Source organism: Ostrinia furnacalis, unplaced genomic scaffold, assembly GCF_004193835.3.
Source record: "Ostrinia furnacalis isolate ACB-3 unplaced genomic scaffold, ASM419383v2 OfSCF0140, whole genome shotgun sequence".
Taxonomy (NCBI): Eukaryota; Metazoa; Arthropoda; class Insecta; order Lepidoptera; family Crambidae; genus Ostrinia; species Ostrinia furnacalis.
In genome coordinates this window covers 366,103-386,719 of record NW_021130379.1, presented here as the reverse complement: position 1 = coordinate 386,719, position 20,617 = coordinate 366,103, and the positions used below count along the sequence as shown (strand labels likewise).

At 37.2% G+C, this 20,617-nt stretch overlaps 1 protein-coding gene and 1 long non-coding RNA gene across 2 annotated transcripts in view; both read right to left on the bottom strand.

Annotated features, from left to right (window-relative positions):
* VAChT (Vesicular acetylcholine transporter) overlaps window positions 1-10,565 on the bottom strand; it is a 33,232-nt gene extending 22,667 nt beyond the window's left edge. The window contains exon 1 of the mRNA XM_028304147.1: window positions 10,489-10,565. The gene's annotated coding sequence lies outside the window, so the exon portion shown is untranslated. The remainder of the gene's footprint in view (window positions 1-10,488) is intronic.
* Window positions 10,566-10,782: 217 nt separating this feature from the next.
* On the bottom strand, window positions 10,783-14,636 carry LOC114352530 (uncharacterized). The gene is made up of 2 exons (XR_003655868.1): window positions 14,594-14,636; window positions 10,783-10,859 (listed from the first exon to the last, which is right to left on the bottom strand). It is a non-coding gene; the product is annotated as an uncharacterized LOC114352530 (long non-coding RNA).
* Between the last annotated feature and the right edge of the window lie 5,981 nt (window positions 14,637-20,617).

Sequence of the window (20,617 nt, the reverse complement as noted above, 5' to 3'; positions counted from 1 at the left end):
GACCTAGGTTTTCTTGTGTTGGAAAATAACTGAAAAAGAAGTTAAAAAAATCATGTATTTTTCTAATTAAATCCATTCGTACTTCCATAAAATGTACAAAACTTGTGTCCGTTCTACTAATACATAATTTTATTGGCTATCGCATGATATAAAATATTTGCTTATTAGTGTTTAGGTGAAAACTAAAAATTAAAAACTTAAATCCTCGTAATTTTGCGAGAAATGGGTCAAGCCCCAAATTTGAAGTATTTTCATCGATAAAATTGTCCATAGATTACGCCATTAAAGTTTGATTACTACAAGCCCGGACACATTGTATAGAGCAGGTATGCACCATCATAAACTGCATCTCACATAACATCAGGTGTAATTGCGGTCAAATACCTGCCTTGCTCTGCATAAGACGATCTACTGTCACTGTATAACACAAATGAAAAAGTAATTTATGACTTTTCCATGATCAAATCGCTGAACAAATAGAAGTTTTAGTTAACAAATCTATTGGATTACATTCTGGTATGTCACAAAAAACGCTTTTTGAAACTTTGCAACGTTTCTTTTCTTTCTTCTTTCCAAGACCCTAATCTTAAGTTTTTTGATCTCCCAAGTGTTCTGCCCTCAGCTGTAAAAGGCAATCCCGCTGGCGATGAAGCCATTCCCGGAGCCCGGGGCGGGACAGCGCTCCCTTTGTTCGGGATGCCATGACAATTGCCCGGGACCGCGGGAATGCCGGATTTGAGAATGCTCGGGAATTTGTCTATTCGAGATAAGAATCTTGTCTTTGCTTTAGAATTTAGATACTCGAACAATTGAAGATCTAATGGTTGTGGAAATCTGGATTCGGGATCATAATTACCTTCTCATGCAAAGATCAGACTTCCCAGTTTACCACCGTAAAATAAACGTAAAATTTTATTGATGGCATTTAAACAAGATATTCGCCGACGCAGCCCAATAAAACTTAAGTGTAGCTTGTTTAAGGTCATTCTGCGATTTTAGTGCCGTAAAATATACGTACTTGTCCAAACTTTATTCGATGTGAAAAATACATTTACTAACCCTAAAACTTTATGCGTGCACTTTTAAAACCCTTTTACACATATTGTCAGTTTTATATTAAGCGTCCCTATTCTAACCCGCCAACGGCTCACGGGTCGTAACTTCCAATGGGGTCTACTCTGCAAAACAATTTCTATAACGTCTACTCCATTTGTTTCAGTCGCTCATATCAGCGTTTCAGGCTGAGTGACAAGGATGGGAAATGTGGAAATTTTGAAATTTGTTTTCGCACACGACCCCTAAACAACACCATAAATTGAGCGGGGCCCCGTCTGCCCTTGATTAGCCATTTGTACGTCACGCCACTCTCGTTTTATACTTTCTTTTACTGTAGGGCAGTGGAAGGTTAATTCTGCGTTTTAGTGCACTCCCGACGGCATTAATGTTTATGTAATGCGAAATGTAAACTTGTTTTGTTGCGTTGTAAGTTTCAGGTTAATGGTTAAGGTCATGAATTGGATGATCTGTTTATCCCAAGAGAGAAATTGTCTTGTCTGTGTTCATTTGTAATTAGAAATAGAAATGCGTACACAAACTCAAACATACAATTGGCACGCTCAAATTCAGACTATACTCAGAGTTATTGTTGTTTAAATTAAGATTTGTTAGTTACAATTCAATTCAAAGTTACCAAGTTGGTCTGAGTCCGAGATGTCCAGATTCAATTACTCGTAGTTACCACGTTGGGAATGAACATTAAAAATCTTATTCATTTCGTTAAAAAGCATGGAGCAAGAAATGTATAAGTTAAAAAATCCCACTAATCATATCGTAGCATCTTTATTAGGCTGTCGACAATCGGGGTAATTTTCCGAGTTGTCGCGCGCTATCGGCGATCGCCGCAGCATCCGCGTTACTGACGCCTAATTTAACGCGGTATTGTAGGGGAACTTAGGCCGGACGAGCGAGGGCGATTTTATTGCTTTATATTTCTTCTTTTTTGCAAGAGTGGTCGTGGTCGTCACACCTGGTTTGGTGGCAAGCTTCACAATCCGTCGCCATTCCTCCCGCATTGTAGCCTTTCTTATACACTCGTGGAGTGGACCATCGAGTGTGGTTTTGACCTGATCAGTCCAGCGCATGGGCGAGTTGCCTGTCACGCCATGCATTTAAGTGATGCGTAACATAATTATCATGCTGAACTATGTAACAAGCACCAAAAACATCTAAGCACGCAATAAACTAATGAGAATTCTAAAAAAAAAGGTTAGAACTGCGTTATTAGAAGGAGGAAATCTGAAATTAAATAGAGTAGATAGAAGTCAAAGCTTTTTAGTGTAGATGTCCAAAAATGAACCGACCCAGGTATGACATTGTCAAGAGGGCGCTACTATCTAAACTGGGTTGTTAGTTTTTGATTTATGCCACATGACGTTTCAGAACCGTTGGACTACGAGCATAACATTAACTCTTGTCAAATATAGAGCAAGCCGTTTAAAATAATTTTGACAATAAAGATAAGATAGGAAGATATAGATAAGAAAATAAATGACAAGAAATCATTGATAAAGTATCATTATGAGGCTCCATAGGCCCATTGTTTGCAACATATCCCGAAAATTATTCATCACTTAGAATTCATATCGCGTCTGAGTCGTTCCTGTGCCTCCTCCCTATCGAAGGGGAGGGAGCCATCTTGCCGATATCATCGGTTATGGCAACACCGGCCCAAATCGTTCCGCAGTTTATCCGACACGCGCCATTAGTTTCGCAATGAGTTATTATGGCACATACAAGTGGTTCCTGGTGTAAGCTGGTGTCAAATTTTGCCAATATTTGACTTGGGGAGGGGGGCGCAGATCGAGATTGTTATGCTCTTACAATTTGAACACGATGAAACAATTATGCTATGAAGTTTCTAAAAGTAGTATTAAAACATACCTACTATGAGTATGTTTTATGTCATCGTTTTTGCTCTAACCAAGTGTCATCTAAAAACATAACCCTCTTTCTGGCGCAGTCGGGCAAATTAAACAAGGATTACTAATTTCTTGCGTGTCACCATCGAAGTAGGTAGAACCTAACATCTAAAAATGCTTAGTGCATAAAGTCCCCAAACCAACCCCAAAACCAAGTAACATCATTCATTAAAACACCCCCATTCCAGTCTCCAAGTAATTAAGAAAGGGCGAAATTGTACCTAACGTTAATTGCGAGTCAAAAATAAATCGCCCCTGCCCCGGAGCATTAGCGCGAACAAGGCTAATCCGAGTTAATCAGCGCGGGCCCCTGGATCAGCCCTGCGGTCGGCCCTGCCCGTGGCCGGGGCGTGGGGCTTAAGATCCCAATGTTCGCACTTTTGTACCATTCTCAAAACCCTTTTGTGATCTTAAACGTTCTTCTTGTCGTGTCGACAACAAACCTACACAGCGTCACCCCAAAACTCCGCCACAAGAGTGGCGTTGTTATTTTAAACGTTTGGAACTAACTTCCAAAGTATTTGAGTTTTCATAAACCAAAATATGTATCAGTAGTGGACACTTGACATGGACACAAGGTAGAAGGTATCCTTCGATTGGATTGATGACTGAGCTTCTTGCGCTGCTTCTTCTCAGCACTATTTAGGACGTATAAAAAATCTGTCAAGCAAACTTACTCAAATGCTTACGGAGTCGTATTTAAAACTCAAAATTTTAATTTAAAATACAATCTCCGCATGCATTGATCAGTATTTTAACTGCCAGACCTATGTAGATAAAACACTGTATCTCACCTAAAAATAAGCAGCTACCTTCAACAACAAGACTTTTCCAACTACCCTAAGCGTTAATATTTGTCTTGTACCCGCGTCCCATCTATGGTCCAGCCATAAATTCATACCGGGTGTCACCCCCGGCTCTCGCGTAATCCCGCGCCGCTGGCGGGTGACCGCGGAACATTTCGTGGGGAGGCCGAGGAGATAATGGCAATTCTGTTTTACTGTTCCCGAAACTTAAATAGGTTTTTTTTTCTTAGCGAAGGAATAGACAAGAATATGTAAAGCTATAATTGGTTGTTCGCGTATCCTAGCGCAGTTATGTATTTTAGTAGGTAACTCCAATTTAATTAAAAACAGACCTTTTTAAGCTAACAACAGTTTCATTTGACTATTATAATCGTTTAATCAACCCAGAGAAGGTAGGTTATAGTCTAGGGACTGATAACTTTGTTTACTCTTGTTGTATTCTTACAAAATTATATCTGTACGTGTTATTAAAACTTTTAAACCATAACTAAGAGAGATTCCTAGATTCGGATTCGGATTTCCGCATTTATTATTCAGTTTAGAAATGGTACAGAATAATTGGTTTACCCGAAATATGTGCGATTCTAAGCTATATCAGCGTTTGTCAAGAAAATGACATGCTGGTTGTCTATTGAATAATTTGGGCCGGGTCAGGAGCGGAAGGAAAGGTGCAGTAATTGTGATTGATGTATTTTGTGGGGCTGTGGTATACAAATAGGGTACCTTGAAAAATGATAATTTTTTCCTCTTGTTTGGGATCGCTCATATGGTAATCATGCAGCCCTACGTTGCAATTTATTGGCACAAAGCAAAATAGAAGTCATGAATATATCATTCCTTTAGGTACTTACTTCTCTTGACACCTACTCATAATGGTTATTGTCAGACATAAGGCAAAATTTGTAATATGGTTCCACTCTAATTCCAAGAGAATTGGTCTATAAAAATATTTTGCCTACAGCCAGATAGATAAATTACTCGAGAATATTAAAAAAAAAGCCTTTCAAATATTTTTTAAAACGGTACCAACTCAGTGTTTAAGTTTTAAGTAAACGGCTACACTTTTTTGCTTATCATTTAAATAAACTGACCTATACAATTTCTTTTTCCATTATACCAAATTGAAAGGCCGCGGGCATTCACGGTAATCACGGTACATACAGTAAGGGGAGCGTGGGCCAAATGGACACCCGGCGGAAACGGTTAGTTACGCGCACAATACCAGAGGGAGCTTGTGTGACGAATACTAATTATTTTATGGAATAGAAAACTGGGCAAAAATAAAAAAAAACTTTTTACCTGCCTTGTAATTTTGGCTATGTTTTAGAACTAGTATGTTGGATAGCGTGTTGATTTTTTAACTAAATTTTTATTGACAATGTTTCTCAAGTTCTAGTCGCAATAATAATATGACTATGACTTTGGTTGCTCATTAGTCTTTCATCAATGTCAAATATTCTTCTTCAATTTTAAAAGTCCTCGGCATTTTACGAATATATATTTAAGCCAAAAATCTTAGAATATAATGGCGTCACACAATTTGAATAATGAGACACTCAACCGCCATCCTCAAGGGTATCATTCTAGCGTCAGAAGATTTACACGAAATAAAAAGCTTTAGATGATTATGCAAATTACTGGAATTTCAGCTTTAAAGTGAATTTTCTGTTGATGTCGCGATTTGACTAAAAATATCGTATATCTAAAATTTTTATCAATAAAGTTGCTGATATAAAATACTATGTAATAATTCATAATTGTTATGAAAAGGAACCATTATTATACTTTTACTACTGTGATTCGTCTAAGCATTAAATACTATGACTGTTATATGCTTCCTAAATAAATCAGAAACCAAATAATGGTAATTCCAAGTTTTTGGACAAATAACATTAGGTAGAAAACTCTACTTTCTTAGACGAAGTTTATTACAAGAACTAGCATTACCCGACCAAAATCACTATAATATAAATCCTTCGCCCTCCATAGCATTCGACACGCATACTCAAAAGGGCGATCGCAATCACGGCTATTAGTAATCCTGCACACGTACACATAAAACGGCTGATTTTCGACTCTATTGCACCGACTTAACAGTGCACGTTTAGGGTAGTTTTGAACAAAATGACCCCAATCATAACTCAAGTTCATATTCCTCCGCAGTTATCGCATGGAACCTATTTGTCACGCGTTGTCAAAGCACCCGTGGCACGTGACACCGATGATACAATCGCTTGTAATCAGGGAAAGTACTCGAGTGTGCTTGTAATCGATTTATCGAGATCTTCATTAGTAAGCCATTAACGACTTTGGAAGTTTGATTTATTAATTTTCGATTCGTGCGTGCTTATTCAACCCCATAAGCTACTTGAATAATATATCTTTTTCGATAGTGATAATAAACATAGAAACATTAGTATTTACAAAATACTTTCGAACCGACTTCATAAAGGAGGAGGTATTTCTGACTGTAATTTTTTTTTAAATTAAATACAGCAGACGACTTCTCGATCATCCTTTGTTAGAACCCACATGATATAAGAAATTACATAGAAAATTCAGGATGTTATTTTCGAATACATTTCAAAATTATCTGACGTAATATCGCGTAATATTATCATGTACAGCTAGGTAATAAATACACGTCCATTTTCATTTGAATTTCAATGTCAGCGAGGTTGAGACGCGAGCAGTTGTTTTGTGCCCGACTGTACACTGGTCGGGAGTGCATCAAATATTCATGGGGGGAGTGAGCCCTCGCCCCTGCCTCCCCTCGCTGCCTGGTGTTTGACATTATTTGGGAAGTCATATAATTGTATGCGAATGATATACGCATAATGTAACAATGCTGAGTATGTGAATGAAGTGTTTCAAATTGGTTTCGTTGCTGGTTGTGTCAGTTTCACTCTGCCTTTGTTTTTTTTTGTCGTGACTTTCGATTCAGCCTTCACTAATTAAGAAATATTTTCATTCCCATTTGTGGCTTTCAAAGTTTAGTTCAGTAATTGGGCAAGTTCATATTTAAAGTTCATGTATGTAATCAAGCAAATGCTTAGTAGAAACTCTATTAGCAACGCCGTCAGAGAAATGGTATAAACTGAGGATATAAATTGAACTGTGAGAACGCACAGCTGAAACGCTGGCGTGCAGCAAACAATCGACAGCTGCCTAGTATATTCAAAGGACAATCAGTTCTGTTGTCATTGAAATATGAAGTAATTACATCGACAATATCAATACCTATCAAGGTCCTTGCATGTATTACATATGTTTCCGTCATTGAGATACCAGTAATATTATTACATTATCATCTTTCCTGGCATGCATGCCAAAGCTCAGCATTTGAAATTGAACTCTGAGTCGGAATATAGTCAACATCAGCATAATCTTAGGGTGTCGATTCTCACCGCAAATGGTATTTCGCGGCTCTGGGGCGGCGCGCGTGAAACGAGATTCGTAAATGTGACGCTTGGTACTTGTATATCAATCGAATTACAAAGAAAAGATGAGTTGAAAGATATGTGGAAACATGAAAACAAATTTCATTTATAACGTAATTACCTTTAGTAATCGTTCGAAGTATTCAAATTGTGATTTAAAACAGTAATGTCCGGTAACAATGACGAAAATGACACTTGAGGAAATATGAAATTAATTAGATTTTCTTACAAGGAAGAGTTATACACCTCTTTCTAAGAACCTGATACCTTAAACAGCCCAAATTACTCCAATCGTCGTAATCGCGAGCAGCCAATTACGAGGTGCTTACAATCAACGAGCGTCATCGGATTACACGGTGTCGCGATGTGTAGCGAACAGGGCTCGAACCCGAGACGATGATGTAATTAACAGGGGTAGGGTTGACGATATTTGATGCGATTACATATAGATACGTATCATTGTGTATAAACAGGCTCAATTGATAAATAAAGACAAGGTATACTATGTATATTAGACTTGTGTAAAATATCTAGACTGCAAAAACAGCTCTTTAAAAAAGTATGCTTAGTTAGAAGACTGTAAGTTGTACCAAATGCCAGAGTTTTGAGTATTATAATTCTACTGGGGTTTCTTGCGCTGCTACTTCTCAGCACAAGCCCCATATTACTTTCCCGAAACAGTGGTAGGGTTGGGACGTGTAAAAGTGCTCTTTGGGAGCCTACTTGCATAAATATACGATTCTATTTGATTTGCTAAAACCAAATTTTGCTGTTTCTATATTACTTACTCCGTCCATAGTATGTTACTATGTTATATCCTTTTTTTCGATGAAATTAAAGCATATTATGGTATAGCTCTCCCAAATAAAGTGGAAAAGAAATGTGTCTAACTAAATCGTTGACAGCCCTATAAAACGCAAAGTTCGCCGAGTTAACGAATTATCGGTTCGCTCCGTGTCTGCCGGGAGTCAGGGCTCCTAATTGTGTTACTGTCAAAAGCCTTTGTGGTTGTGTCATTAGGGATAATTGATCTTGGGGTCCTGGCTCTTACGACCTTGATTGTTTATACAGCTTCTGAAGAGAGACTTTTCGAACCTCAACACCAGTAATGCTCGTAAAGCTTATCCGATTTTGGCTCGCAGGAATGTCAAAACGTAAAGGCTACGTAGAGACGTAAAAAACGTTGAATCGTTGAATCAACACTAAACTCGGTCAGTTCAAATCAGTGTCCTAGTTTTAAAATAATTTATATGCTCCCACATGCAATGACCTATTAAGGCCAGACCCTTCTTTAACAACCCCCAAACCCTGGTTTACAAACTTTGCGCCGTTTGAGCAAACCCGGGCTTACAAAGTTATGCCCACAACGAGCACGAAATATAATTGGGAGTAAGAGCCAAAGCACACGATGCTTTTCGGCAGGCGGTGCGACGACGGAGCGGTGTCACTGCGTCGTCTTACGAGTACATTATTGGGCGACAAAACGCGGCGTCAGACGCAGCCACAACGCACGCGAGTGTCATTTCATATTATTAGCTTGTCGTCGTGACATGTCGCGCAGTCGTGACGACAGCTAATTTATGAAACGACGCGCGCGTTTTGTGGCCGCGTATATCGTGCGATATGACGCTGTGTGCGCTGTCGCTTACATAGAATATCTGGGGCACTCGAGCGGTGCAGGGCCGCGCGATACGGCGAAATTTTTGCAGTGCGGCGCCGCAACGTATCGTGTGCTTTGGCTCTAAGCCTCACCCCGACCGTTTAAGTCGACGACGTTGTCACGCGACGGGCTTGGGCTGATAATATAATTTGAAACGAGTTTATAATTGTAAACGTTAAGTAAATGAAATTTAGATTACTTTTTCTTGAAAGTGTTGTGAAAATTGCTATAGTAACGCGTATACAATGCTTATTGCAATACACTATACCGTTGTTAAATGTTGGCATCTTTATTTTTCGAAGATCCATTAATAGAATTGAATAAATGTATGTCTTTTTAAAACACGGATCAATTCTGAGGAAGATACTAATGAGTGTGATAATCAGAAAACTTACTTTTACCTATATATTTGCTTGGTTTATCCCTGTCTAAATAAGTGTCATTTGATCTTATAATCTCCTAAGATAAGATGTTCATACAAACAAAACCCATAAAATTGATAGACACCTTTTTCATCTCGTATAATACATACAATACAGGAATAACTTCATAATATAGTTTTTTCAGGTTGTGCTTTTTTAATAACTTACTAACTGCACATTCTTCATAATTCGGTTTTATAGATGTTACATCCAATACAAAGATGCTCATATTGACACAAGCCGTGTATTACGTCATAACGCCCCTGTTTGTTTTCCGACGGCATTGTTTCACAAATATTTGCTCATCGTTAGCTGTGTCTACCCCCAACAAACAATGCTCCCCAATCACGAAAATGAACCTTGATGTAACTGCATACAGTGCAAATTCCAAACACTAATTTAAACACACCAATGTTTGTGCAAAAAGCTCTCTTTGCTGCGTATGGCTTTTATATTGTTTTTATTTGATATTGATAAAGTTATTTTTAGGTGACATCTGTTTCAATCAAATTAAGTCTTCCTCAGTACATAGAATTGGTCCTTCGAGCCGGATGTTTTTATTTATAGTTTTATGAATTTCCGATCTCTCGTTTTCCAGCACTAAGACTGATGTCATGTTTGACAGCCTATTTGGAATATTCACAACCATAAAGAAAAGATGAGATCATACATTTCCTTTAGCCGAAGGAAAAATTTCCGTGCTTTAAAGTGATTTTGTGAAAAATATTATTGGCAGGTAGTTGCTCATAAGATAGGCCCCCTTTAATAATATTTATTGTCCGTGGTGCATAGTCTTTTCTTAAAGGTTTTAAACCTTTGTTTGTCACCTGTCATCCGCTTTGCAATGGAGGGAAGTCGAACCTTAATTTCGAGCTCCTCCTATGTTCTTATAATTAATTTCGTTGCGGGTCCAATGACAGTTTAACTTTCCCCCGGGACAAACTTGACCTTCATTGGTTGGGTTTTTGTGGCGGTCAAGCTGTAGATCCTGGCTACACAGGTTTTGCAGTGGTGGGAACGAGAGGTGGGAATAGTCCCGTAGCCTATTTGGAATAAAGACTCACTTCTGATAGTCCCCGCTGCCGTGATACCCTATTTAGGCTTTTAAGTATTGCCTCACAGCTCAGAAATCGGAGCAAGGATTGCCTAAATCTAAGTTAAATTATAAAAATAGTCACTGACCTGTGTCTCTGAGCTGCAGCGATCCGACCTTGTCGGTGAGGTAGCCCCGGATGGAGCTGGCCACGCGCGACGGCGAGGCGGCCGCGGCGCGCCCGCGCAGCGCTCCCGACAGCCGCCCGAGCAGCGCGCCGCCTTGCTCCTCCACGATCAAGCCCCCGGGGGCGAATGCCCCGCCCGCGACACAACTCAACCGAACAAACTCTTTTCAAATTCAAAATTCGCGTTCGAACGGCCAGTATTCACTTAATTTATAATTTACTTTTAAATATCGAGCTTGTATAATTTATTTTAAAAACTAATGGCGTTTTCAGTGCATGTTTTGATATGTATTGTTTAGAGGTTCGGGACCATGGTGCGCCACGTTTGTAGATCTGGAACAAATAAAACTAATCTTAGTACGCGCTTTCAAATATAACTGCGTTAGGAGGGTAAAATAAAGCACAGGTACACAATCTACATTTAAACCAGCATTCATCACGTACATTTTCCTCGTAATATTTCACTGTGACACTGAATATACACCATCTTTCATTCATACCATCTAAAAAACCTCTCAGAAAGTGACGTTACATTTAATAAAATCTACCTTTTCAGTACTTAATAACGTTTATTAATATAGCATTTCTTTTTATCTACATTGAATGTCCCAGCATACGCCCTCAGAGCCGAATGAAGACTTTTGAGTGGTAATGTCGGAATATAATTTATAAAATCATGATTAAAATTGTACCGTCTCCGTCTAACCCAGTCTTTCCCAAAGTGGGCGATAACGCCCCCTTGTGGGCGCTGCAGGCTTAAAGCGGGGCGGTAAGAGACCCAGAAAAAAAATCGGGACGTTGTGTAGAGGCTTGGGAGGCGTCATCTACTAGGTGGACTCTTAGACACCGACTGAGCTCGACTCTTGACTACAAAAATGGGAGGCGCTAAAAAATAATTTATTCTCAAAGTGGGCAGTAGACTAAATAAGTTCGGGAACCACTGGTCTAACCTAACGTTTGACATACGAAAATGTCTAAAATTCTGTTAGAAATATCTGAGGAATTCATAATACTACAAACAGTAGCAAGCATTAGGTGCCTAATACGGAGCTTAAGAACCGGCGATTAGGTTTGTCGCAGCACAAAATTCAAACATCAAAGTAATTAGGAAAATTAATACATAAAAAGAGAAACATGTGAACTTTTTCACTGAAAATTACGTGTAATTCACATTTCCCCCCGTCTCGAGAGCTTTCCGGAAGTGTGCCGCCGGAGGTCGCCACTCGCGCAGCATCCGGCGGCCATCTTGCGCCGGAAGCGGTTACAGTTTATGACTTCCCGCCCTTTTGGGAACGTAAATGTAACTTGTGAATTACGCTTTCAATTCCCTTTGTTAAAAGTTGCAATGTTATTCACCGGGATTTGCATTATAAAAGGCCGCAATCGAAACGTCGACGCAGATTGAAATATTCTCTTTTTTATTCCATGCCAATAGGTAGTTCATGTCATGGTCAGGCAGTTATACCTATTGCTTACGGGTGAGCGGAAATCTACGTCAACACAAATGTTCTTTGATAAAATAAATTCACTTCATTTTAGTAAATTTCAAGAAGCCCTTTTACAAATTCAAAATGACGTTTTAATCATAATGGGTCAAAATGTTAGCGCAAGAAACGCAATTGCTATTTGTGGCTCTTTACACTACTGTTAGACTCACAAATAAATTAATCATTATCTTTTCAGTGTTCAAAAGTAACTTAACACTACCATCGTATCAAGTTCAAAATATGTTTTTTATCAAAATCCGTCCCGTAAATTATTGTTTAGTAATAAAAACCTATTTAATGCTCGTATTGGTATTCAGCACATCATTATGATGATGATTTGTGTCGTTAATATTAGTTCTTATTCTCAAATTTTCCACAGTTCTGAATTAGGTATATTCAAATAATTTCCTCAAAAACCTTAATTTTTAATGAACATCGCAAAGTTCTTATGGACTTTACAGAAGTTTACTGAGAGGGTATTTATATAGAAAGGCAGGATGTTTAAAAACCAACCATTGTTTCCTATAATCCGTGTTATAATTCAACTTGGAAAATAATTTCAATCGAATGTATTTTTATTGATAGGTCAACATACAGGTATTTAAGAGCGTTTACGTCTAGCGTGGCATGTCAAGTTTAGGTAATTTCAATGCTAGTTTTATTCACACTAAAATAATTATGACTGTGTGCGTGTTCTCACGCTCTATAGTCAAACCAAAATACTTTGATCCACCATCGTAAAAGTGTGCCAGGCCGTCAAGTGACAGCTCAAGGAAACTATAAAATCTTCAAATCTTCCAACACCGACTCCATAATTATAAATAATGGTATACATTAGTCCTAATCAATAATAAATACGTAAATTCTTTATCAAATAGTAAATTATCAAAGGTTTTATACTATTTTGAGAATATTTTATACAGCCTATGTTCAGCAGAAAAAAAATTGAATTTTAATGGTGAGAGATTTTTTCAAATCGGTTCTATTCAAAACAAACTTTTCCTGTTATAGGATATAAATGTTTGTTAAATCGTTTTCACAGTATTTTTATAAAAATTTTAGCTTGTAAACTGACGCTAAAGTGGAAATTTACAAAACCTGTGTGGACTTATCTTGATAGAATTCTTAAATGCTAAACTAATCGCAATATTTTCTCAATTAACTATTTAGACGACGAAATTGCCTAACTATTTATGCCTATAACATATTTGTAGTATTACTGGTTAATGATTGTAACGAGTTGAAAAAGTACTGTTTTTGCGCCAAACGGCGTAAACGCTCTTAAGTTATACAATTAATAATAAAAATAGATATTGGCAGTCGTCATCTATTTTTCATAAATATTTCTTAACTCATTGTGTTTCTCTACGTTCTATTAGTTAAAGATTATGTCACAAAACTAAGATTTAAAAGGCATTTCACTCTGTTTATTTTCTTTTTAATCCATTACATCTGTGACCTTTCCAATTCAAATTCTTTTCAAATATAAAGACACGGGTCTTAACGCGACATTTATTAATGAGTTGCAGTATGTCCTCATGGCTTGACGTTTGTTATTATTGTTGACGTCAAATTCTTTGTTAATACATAATTAGGCCTTCAGGGCACATACATGTCTCAATATGTTCGCACTACCACTTCAAGACAACATTATCGGCTGGTACTAAGTAAGAAGTAGCGGAAGAAACTCGGTCACGTTTGCTCAAGCTCTCGGTCAAGCTTAGCTTAGTTTGGGACTGGAGGCGCAGTATATCAATGTCCAAAGATATTTACTTACAGAAACTTTTAGTCAAGATGTCTTTAAGTAAAAAAAGTTCGTCTTTTTATAGAAGTATAAATACTTTCTTATTATATGTATACTAAACCCTGATTTTAGAAGTTATTAGCCACTATAGTGTCCTCTACCGACTGCTCGGGCCGACGGCTTACTAACCAATGCAAAAATTTTCCTTATTTTTCTCAATTCTTTGTAAAAAAAAAGACTAGCTAAGATAACATTGATATGTTTTAACGATATTTTAACGTCTTTCTCGTATTTGGAAGTAAGCACTTTAATCATTACTAAATGGAAAAACTCACATAAACTTATGGAGGATATCAAATAAATAAATATTTATGTATTTTAAAATGAAAATAATATTATGATCATTATATTATTCTTATAAAAATTAAAAACAAATGAATACTATACCACCACCTATTGATACTACTGAAAGTCTTCGCAAACGACCTTCATTGAAAAATAACTACTCCAATATCTCCCCTCTCTTTCACACTATGCACACATATACATCAATTATACACACACTCAAATAGATGATATTGAAGCAGTTACGTAACTGGTACATCATTATGTAACGTAATAGCGCAGTTTACCCTTCTACAGCTTTCTATGTAAAACGAACATAATGTACACGTTTCTCGCTAACAATACCCACTTAGTACACAAAAAACTAATAAAAAAAAATGAAAATGTTCTAAAAACACACACACTAAAAGCACACAATCGAACGCAACGTTTACCGCGTTGCAAATTCAAAAATATTAAAAATGGCCGACTAAAAAGCGTTTGATATTGACCTTTGTTAGGGTTGCCGCGAGCTTGGCACACCTGGGATCACCTCGCCCAGACTGGCCGTCCCTGCGAGAGAGCCTGAAAAGGCTCTGTTGCCATGCGCAGGACGCCGCGCCGCCATTGGCGGGGCGCGCCGCGTGACGTCATCTACCCCAGACCAATCCCCGCAGCCTGAAATTTTCACGTAGGTATGAGAGCGCTGGGTCGATGCATGAAACAAAAATAGGCCCTATGGGCCGGCGCCTGGTCGATATTGGCCGCCATCAAACATTTATCTGATCATTTGGAGCGGTTTTCTTTATGATGCTCCGTTTAAATGGGAGGCGAACTATTATTTTAACGCTTTTATGATAGTGGGGGTGGAGGAAGACTACGGTTGAGGAGGGCATCATTCAAAATTTGTTATTAAAGTGCTATCTATTTGATTGGAAATGTGATTGTGATACAAACGTTATATAAATCAAGGACAAAATGAATGAATAAATGAACGTGTCGTTTTAATTGCTAGTTAGATACAAACACAGTTTGTAATATTCTCACTTAATTTATCCACCCCGCCAACTTATAAATTAATAAGTTATGAAAGATCGAATGTCTGCTGCAGCGGAACAGCGAAAAATAATATAGATGACCAGCGCGCTGATTTTGTGAGCTTAATGGATATCCGCATTTCTTAAAAATTCTTGCTTTTCTAAAATATTTACTCGGCCAAAATAAATACAATACTGAAAGACCTTGATTTGATTTCAGGCGCAAGTTTAACAATGAATTAGGTTATATTGCGTATGTTTATGGCTACATAACTTTACCCGATTGTTTGACCTACATACCAGAATATTTGATCATTGCAATAAATTTGAGTAGGCTACTACGGTCACTGTTCAAGTTTTTCTAGCTCTTTTAAGTTACATTATGTTTTGAAAATAAGTCCGTTTTAAATTTTATACTACTTCAATTTCTGGAAAATACACTGAAAAAAATGATTGCTTACTGCTTACACAACAAATGTGACCACCGAACTAAGTGTTAACTATAACCAAACTAAGTGTAGCTCCCTACAGAATTATTTGTTTAATTTACACAAAATTTTTTTTGCTCATAACCAAAGTGTTCGGTGGTCACTTTTGCTGTGTAAGCAGTAACCAAAAATTTTTTTCAGTGTATTACACGAGTGTTGAGCTCAGCAGAGTCCAACAAGAGGTGATGGTTAGCTGTGCTGTGTGGCCTAATGAGAATAAATCACAAACTTCTACTACGAGTACACGCTACGCCACAAAAATCATTATTTGTAGGCCCTTTTCAGGACACTTATACACGTCCCAAAAATATTTGTTCTTATGAGAATAAAGTTTCTTTACCCGTAACAATACCTTGCCCTACCACCACTCGGGACAACACCAACTCGGTCTGCTCGCTATAACATAATATGATACCGTGAAATATTGACTCTTACTAAAATATTATCCGTCCCACCATTCCGTCAATAATATTTTCATGTGCCGATTGTGCCAAATCCAATCTATCGAGGAGCCCATAACATTAAGAGTACTTTTCACCGAGCGCCTGTCGCCCGCAATACAGAGAAATCTTTGAAATCATTTTTGGTAATCCTCTGGAGAATAAGTATTTTCGTGAGATACTGGGAATACCGCGAAATGACAGCTTTTGTTATTTTGTACTTAGTCGTATTAGGTACAATACCTTTCAACTTCTAAAAATGATTTCCAAGAAAGTATTTTAAGAAACATTTACAAATTTCCATTACGTTACGCAAGGTAAATTGGAAGAATTCGAGCGTAAAAACCACTTTTTCTTTTTCCGTTAAATGTTTTTCTTATTTAACTTCTATTTGTGAAGTTAGAAAGAAAGATGAATTTTTAAATTTATTCGACATCTCAAAGAAAACTAAGTCAAAGCGCTGAAGATTACATCAACGGAAGTTTTTAAACTAGTTTTGCGTTTTCCACTACATTTTGCATCCGGCAAAGGAAAATGATGTCTCCACAACTTGCTCTTTTTGATTTCCTGGAACTCTAGATTATTCATAATTTTTTTTAAATTCCACTTCCAAGAATCGAAAGGCATTAACATTTTTTTAAATTGAACTAAGTACTTTTTTCGACTTTCGTATTTTTTCATATAAAATAATTCGCCTTATTTTAATAACAATGTAAAAATACCTGAATGTAAAAAAATATCTTTAAAATGAACACACTTACTCTAAAATCCACTCTTATGAGGAAACTAAGTTGCTTAAACTACTGTGCAACAGAGAACATTTTTTGACAGAAATAACGGTCTACTCGTAGTGCTCTAATACAGTGTATAGAACTAGCTGTGCCCGCGACTTCGTCCGCGTGTAATAATGACTTTGGGTGGGCACTTTTAATAGGCTAATGTATTTAATGAGACAGTTATTTACAATGCACTTAAAAATTAAAAACTTGTATTATTATACAAATAAGACACACATGCATAAATACTTAAATAAGCTATGTAGGTACCTACATACTACCTCATAAGTTTCCTATTTAAAGAAAACATATTTACTAACATAACCTAAAAACTGAAATTTATTGATATTATGTAACATGATTGACATAAACAATAAATCTTGTAAGCAAATCTAATTGTAATCAATTTGCAGCGGTGAAAATCAATATTCGCATACGTTAGAGTAAAGGTTCGACCAAACCAACGCGTGCAGCCCGCGTGCGCGATGGCATCAAAAAGTAGCTGACGTCCTTCCTCAGGCTCTAGCCTATCTGTGTACCAAATTTCATTAAAATCGGTTCAGTAGTTTTTACGTGAAAGCAACACAGACAGACAGAGTTACTTTCCCATTTATAATATTAGTAGGTATGGATAAGGATATTGTGAGTTTAAATTAAAATCACTGAGTGTAAAAATGTAATTCAATAGTAAATAGGATGGAAATCAAATAATATTATGTAGTTTATATGTAACTTACATCATGTTATTGTTGTTTTATTAATATTGTTATTATTTTTCTTCTTTTGTTTTTGACCCTAGAATGGAGATACAGGGTTTTCCTAATTCAGGTTAATACCTGAATTAGCCCGCCCGCCTACACTGAGAGTCCAACTTATACATATTGTGTACGTACCAAACCTGCTACATTGTAATTCTGCGATTTTTATATTTACATATTCATGAAATATACCGCTAAAATTTTCGGAAATCAGAAGGAGCACCGTTTCGATGTCCGTCGCTGATCGCATAAAAACTCATGTACCTACTTAGACATGGTTGAATAATGGTAATTCATAGCACACTATACGAGTCGTATATCGGGAAATGGTGGAACGAGAACAATGGACTACATTCACAAAGGCCTATATAGGCTAAACCTTTGTTAATACTAAATCTGGATAACAGTGTGGATAAATCAATGTGTTATTGTAAAAGCATTTTCATTTTTGTAATCTCTACTAATATTATAAATGCGAAAGTAACTCTGTCTGTCTGTCTTGCTTTCACGCCTAAACCACTGAACCTATTTTGATGAAATTTGATATAGAGATAGTTGGAGTCCTGAGAAAGGACAAAGGATAGTTTTTGTCCCGGTTTTTGAAACAGGGATGAGCGCGATAAAGTTTTTCTGTGACAGACAAAATTCCACGCGGGCGAAGCCGCGGCCGGAAAGCTAGTATTCTTATATGTAATTGCCCATCGTTCTTTCTTCATACAATACCTCGAATATGACAATAATAGATACAACAATAAAATCAAAATCAAAATTATCTTTATTTGTTTAGACTAATTAAATTAGTTCTTGCAAATCGTCAAATGCTCTTAAGGAGCCTATACATGTCTCATTCTTTTTTTGCCCTACCAGCGCTTCGAGACAAACATTTGGCAAGTGCTGAGAAGAAGCGCCGCAACAAACTCAGTCACCACTGTCTGCCGGTTTAAAAATAAAAAAGTAGGAAGTTACATACATTCAGAAGCAAGTTACTTACCACGCGCTCCCGTTGATAGAAGGTGGCCTTTAAGACGCCCATCTAGCACGAGACCGCGTGGCAGTTTTGAATAAATTTCTTTAGTGCCGTGCTAATTTCTAGGTTAATTGTTGCGTTTTGATACATATATTTTATGTCAGGTACATCTTTCCTTGACCAGTCCCCGAAGGCAGCGCCTGTTCACAGACATGACGTGTGAACCAGCCATCGCTTCACTCGACCATATTATAGGGAATGTAACGACCCCAAGAAAACTCTAGAGAGAAAAGCAAGGCACCATAACAAAACCGTGTGGTAGTTTTAAATAAATTGTATATATTTATATTTAGTGCCGTGCCACTGTCTAGCTTGATTGTTAATTGTTATGTTAAAAAAAATAAGGTAGGTATATCTAGTCTTGACCAGTCCCCGAAGGCAGCGCCTGTTCACAGACATGACGTGTGAACCAGCCATCGCTTCACTCGACCATATTGTAGGGAATGTAGCGACCCGCCTCACACGCCACTACCCCAAAGACATTTTAGTGAGCATGACAAGTCCAAGATATCCTTCTGACTAAGTGCCAGATATAAAACTATTTAGTAGACAAGGTACGAAAACTCCAGACAGAAAAGCAAGGCACCATAATACAATAGAGAGAGATGGCAACTAATGTATCTATACAATTAATTAGGTACATTGTGAGAGCCTGAGAGACTTATTTCCAAGGTAATTTATCATTAAGGTAATCATTTGTAGTGTAATAAGCTTTTTTTAGTAAGTGTTCTTTAACTATACTTTTAAATTTATTAATGGGTAGTTTTTTATAGTCTAGATAGATTACAAAAATAGAGAGAAAATAGGCGCTTATACGGGGACTAGGCAATTCAATAAGGTATCGGCTAGGCTATAAAAAGGGTGGGTGGAGTATTGGGCAATGTCGTGTTGGCACCGCGTAGTTCCTGCGCATTATGAAAGGGATCGTTTTATACCGCAGTAAGGGATCCGACATTTTTAGTTAGGTTTACCCTATAAACAATTGCAGTGTAATACCAAAAGTTAGGGAAGTGGGTAATTTGATGCTATCGGTACTTTTACACAAAAACTATCATATTATAGCGCTTTCTTGGTCTATCATATCATACGTATAGCTTTTCCGTATTTACGTACTATTTTATAAAATTCCTTTATAATACATGTATTTTAGTATAGTACAGTAATGTAATCAAAATTTATAAATTCAGAAAATAAAGTATGAGTACCTAGCGGGGGCAAAAACATATACATATGAACTACCCATCTCGGCCATTTATACTGCCAATAGAATATGCATATCTTTACCAGAACACAGTTGCATCCATAAAAGCCTTCACGTGCTGGAAGTTAAAATCAATGTACAAACTGATACCGAATTAGAATTGCAAATGCCAGGCATCCATTCGGAAGAGTTCGCGAACTTTCGCTCGCCGCTCGCAGCTTAATTCGCAAAGGGGAGCGGTACGAGCGTGGAATCGTAAGAGGCGCTAACTTCTGCTTTTATTTTTTATTTTAAAGTTATTTTTGCAACGAAAATAAGGTTATGATGCTCGCTTACATTTAGTAAAGGAGGCGATTGAATTAAGAAACATTTTTCGTTTTCGCAAGCGCTCTCTTTTCTCGCAGAACTTATTTTGACGGTATTTGAAGCCTCTATGTTCCAGTGATTCGCGGTAGATTCCTCAACTCAAAAGTTCTTGTTTCCAGATCCAACGTAGACCATGCACCTATTAGTGAACGATTCAAGCCTCTTATTAATTGAGATAGAACCGATCAGTTATATATATCTAACGTGATTACGTTTGATCAAAAGAGCTTCTGTCGATCGAGTTCGAGAGATCGAATACCTATCGAATTTTGAGAGTTGTTTCACAAAGGGATCATAATGTATTTTAAAAACTTTGTGATCCTAACTTTCTTTATTACATTAAACAACATTTTTATTTAGATAGAACATTGGCATTAAGTTACATACATATCTCTGATGGCGGATATTGATAAATAAATAAATCTTTTAAATAAATCTTTGGA